This window comes from Acanthisitta chloris, unplaced genomic scaffold, assembly GCF_000695815.1.
Source record: "Acanthisitta chloris isolate BGI_N310 unplaced genomic scaffold, ASM69581v1 scaffold22448, whole genome shotgun sequence".
In the NCBI taxonomy this organism is placed as follows: domain Eukaryota; kingdom Metazoa; phylum Chordata; class Aves; order Passeriformes; family Acanthisittidae; genus Acanthisitta; species Acanthisitta chloris.
In genome coordinates, this window is record NW_008685683.1 from 51,569 (window position 1) to 56,402 (window position 4,834).

Sequence of the window (4,834 nt, forward strand, 5' to 3'; positions counted from 1 at the left end):
AGTACATCCACGACAGCATGCGCTGACACTGCGGTACGAGAACGGGTGTCATGCGATGCTAACGTTGCCATGGAAATGTCCTCATAGCGTGTAACATTTTGACACTGTCTGTTTTCTGAGAAGCAGCAGTGATGTGGCAGCCTGTAAAGGCTGTACGAAACGGCTGTTCAAGTTTCGCCACGGTTATTACTGCAGCCGGCAGCCAATTCCGACTGCCTGGGTATTGGAGTTTGACCAATCTGGCAGCTCTGCTTCCTAAAGTGCACGAGGAAGCTTTTAGCAGAACCCGTTCCATAAATCACCCTGATTTAACACACACTGTCTGCCAGGCTCAGCACTGGCCTGCGCTCCTGCTTTCGGCACTGCTCGCCCTGCTTTCCACACCAGTGTGTGCAATGCTCCCTCCTCAGCTTCCTTGAATTGCAGAATTCCAGGGAGAGTCTGCTCCTCTGCTCCAGCCAGCTTTGCATGACCAGAGCCACAGAGTCTCAGCCCCACACTCACAGGGCTGTCAGGTGATTTTCTGAACTGCTGAAAGCAGGTACAGCCCCAAATCCCATTCCCTTTCAATACCAGAGACCAAAACTCACAGGCAATTTTGAATATGCCCAACTTTGCATATTTAATATGCCCAACTTTGCATATTTAATATTAAAAATAAGCACTGACTCTTGTAAAAACTACGCCCATGGCAGAAAGCTTGGTTTTACCTCAAGGCACATCAGGTAATGCAACCTTTCCTGTTCAACTACACCGAAACAATCCCAGATCTGGAGGGGACACAGCTGTAGACTACATGATCCACAAAGAGAGATGTATAGCGATCAACCCACACAGAAATGTCTGAGTTTGTGACAAACTTACCAAATTCACCATTGAAATGTAATACTGGGTTGTGGCAGCAGTTCCTGCAATTCCTTCTGGTTTGGGGGGAAGTCAGGGAAAGCAGAATACTGACAAGCTTCAAAGGTTAGTCTGGAGCACTGTCAGCCCTCACTGTAAATTTGATTCAGACTCTAAAGGTGTAAGGGCTCTGCAAAACTGCTGCACTTGCTCTGATCCCATGGGACACTGGTGAGGTCTCCTGGCAGGTAGAAGGGCTTCAGCCATAGGACAGCAGCACAACCTGAATGTAAGGGACAAGGAGAGCCACTGGGTCTGAGCTGTCATGATCCTGCCATCCAGAAATTAATTGACTACAACAGCCTGAAGTCCAACAGGCAGCAGAACGGTAAACCCTTCTCTTTTTTTTCCTGAAAATCTGATTAAAACACAAATATGGCTATAACGCAGCAACCCTAAAATCCTGAATCAAGTTTTCCTTACTTTTCACTAGTGCCGTGATGACATGTATCAAATACAAGAGAGGATAGGTAAATAGTAAAAATAAAATAAAATAAAAAAACCACAACCCACCCACACAATCCTTCCAGGATGCTGAGAAGTGCTAAACGAGGAGCAGGATTTCCAACAAAAAAAAAAAAAAAAAATCTTAATCTTCTTAGACGTCTTGGCGGCAACACAATTAACATGTTTTCCATCCACGTGGCAGGATACATTCCCTGCTAACTGTAAATATGCATACTGCTGGTGGGCAGCTGGCAAAAGTCCCACACCACTGGGAAGCTGTCACCACTGGGAAGCTGTCACCACTGGGAAGCTGTCACCACTGGGAAATGTCAGCCTCATCCATATTGCCCAGGGAGCTCAGTGAGGGACAGGCTGTGCCCACACTCCTGTCCCTTGGTGCCACTGCTGCTTCCTCACCAAGGTGGGTCACACTGTGGGTCTGACCCCTCCTACAGCTGAGCTGTTGCACCTAAGAGGATGGTTAGCTCCAGAGAGGGACACAAACACATGTTTTATAACCTCTTAAATGAGATCTGTCACCAACGTGAAGTACCATTAACCACAATTATCTTCATTCTAGCTACTAACTGTGAATGACACCTGACAGTCCCACTGCAGAATGAGGTGATAAGAAGGTGCCTGAACAAACAGGCCACTCCAGATACACTGGAAAAACCTCTGAAAGCATAAGTTTTCAAGGATGCTGCACTTCATCCATGGATCCTCAGTTACAGATGATCTCCTTCAGCTGCCAAAAATCATCCCCAAACTCCTGAAGCCCAGGGGATAAAGCACCTTACCACTGCCATTTACCCCACCTACCAATCCCACAATCATCCCAGCATCACAGGTCATGCTAAACAACAGATACATATTTCAGACCAATACGGATGGGATAAAATAGCTCAACCCTCTGAACTGATATGAGGAAACCCACTAAAGGCACATGTGACAAGTGATAACTTCAGAGCACTGAAACAACTAAACACACAAATGTCAGAAAGGGAATGAGCAGCAGGCAGCAGTCACACAGAGAATGATCTGGAAAGAGGCAGGGATCATATCCTGAGTGTGAGTCAGGAGTGAGGACACTCTTGCAAAGCACTGTGTGTATTCATGGGAATACTGCACACAGAGTGTGGGAATCAGTTACTCCTCCCTGCTAGGGGCCAGAGAGCACCAAGGGCATTGTCCACACTGCTCATCCTGCACGATCCTGAGTCTAGCAACAAGGCCAACACAATGCTTGGAAAATTGCTCTATGTAAAAAAATATCAATCAGGCTTCTTTGGTCCAAAAAGCAAAAGGAGGGAGAAGAATGCCAGGCAGCAATGATTGTCATTACAGTCACTTTCCAGCTTGGGATTATCAGCACAGAGAAGAAGAGTTGCTCTGAGACAGCAGAGATCAATTGTTTCCCATGTTGCTGGGAACAGGACAATAACAATCCTCTTAATTTCTACGGAGGTTTAAGCTAAATTTTAGTGTAAACTCCTAATTAGGAACAGGTTAGTTACCTGAGGGACAGATACCACTGACTCCTCAGAATCCCTTCTACCTCTACATTCGTAAGAATAAGGACACACAGACAATAGCACATGTTCCTCTTAGTCATAAAACAGTTTTGAGAAAAATGTGACATTTACTTTTGTACACACTGTACTCTCCAAATTGTTGAGCACTCAAACATTTCAGACTGGCTTCTGCGAGGCTGCACAAGTGCTTTGGACAAAGGTGATAAAACACCCTGATGGCATGAAGCTGGAACAGTATCCATCTCAGTGATTTAACTGTAGCTGGATTTGGCTAAAAGGTAGGGCTGCAGAGCTCTGCTGTATTCCTACATGGTTAGGCTGTACCAGGGCTTCCCAGCCTTTACATCTGTAAAGATGCAACGGGTTGTTTTGTTGTGCTGTTTTGCAACAGTAAAGCCAAAGATACAACTTAAATGCAGATTTCAAGGCAAGCATAGTTTGACAGCAAAAGCAGAGAGTGTCCAATTTGTGCATGGCATCGGCAGATGATTTAAGCGATGGCATGACTGATGGATCATTGTGCTGCAGAATCCCTGTTATGACACATGTTGCCATACAGTATAGCATTCTCCCAGAAAACAAAGCCAATCCTCAAGGGAAGACTGTTTGGATAGATGGATATTCAAAATGCACTGAACATTTCTGCAGAAGAGCAGAAATCCTTATTCAGACATACTAATGTGGCTTCAGGACAGGTATCCATGGGGAAGATGAGGAGAAGGCAGGGCTGGTAAGCCTGTGTGAGTCAGGTCTCACTGCCCCACTAAAACACACTAACTTGCAGACCATTTTCTAAATTAAAATGTTCACATTTCTAATCTAATGGAAGGCACTTAAATAGGAGCAGATAGTGCTTTGGACAATAATTGCATAGATAAATTATTCCTCAAAACAACTACTCCAATCAAACTTAATTCTTCTCTACACAAAGCAGATACATACATTCTGTCAAACAGAAATGTTGAAGCAAAGTAGTTACAGCGTTTCACAACTTGTCCTGCTGTAGGAATCTGACAGAGTAAAGATAATTTTTTTAGCCTGGAGAACAGAGTGCTTTTGAATTAATAAATGTTGCATTAGAATTAACTGCACATGAAATAGAAGCAGTAGGGAAACAGTCTCTCCTAGATAGAAAGCCTTCCAGGGACAGACTCTGCTATTCAGAAACTAGTTGACAGCAAAATAGGAGAAAGAGGTATCCTTCCTGTGTGCTGGCAGAGGTCACCTACAACCTGCCCTCAACAACTCCTGCACACATGGCTGGAATGTATCAGCCTCCAAACACCTATAATGTACATCAGGCCACTCACAGTCACCTTCCAGGGAAGGAGACAACACTGTGCTTTCCATGACTGCAAGTGCGTCCTTCAAAAGCACAGAGCCACCACCCTGGCCATGACCTCACCCACATCCCCTCCCCCCTGCAAATCCACACCCAGATGACCACCAAGGAAACTTCTATGCAGCACTTCGTGGCACAATGCTTGAGATCTCAGGGCTAGCTGCTACCTCTCTTCCCCCACACCTTACATCGTTGTTTACAATTCCTCAGTCAACATTCAGCATGAGGCACAGGTAGATGCCCCAGGCTGGGGCATGCTGGATGACTCTGCGGGACACCCCATGGGAGACAGGAGTGGGTGGCAGCTGGTGCCCTGGGAAGGTTGCCTGCCACGCTGAGCGCTGACCGATGCTACGTCACCCTTCCCTGCGCTCTCCCATCTGTCTCACCATTCCCATCTGTTGGGTTCTGCCACAGACCGCAAGCACCCTGGGACTCACACTGCCATTTTGCTTTGCATTTCTACAGGCACAGCGTGAACTTGGCCGAGCCCTATGGCTCTCACGTGCAACAACACCAAGAGCAAGACAAACAAGGACAAGGTTTCAAATCCCTTGTTCCTAGTGCTGACTCATTCACGGGGCTCCTGCTCTGCTCTGGTCTCACA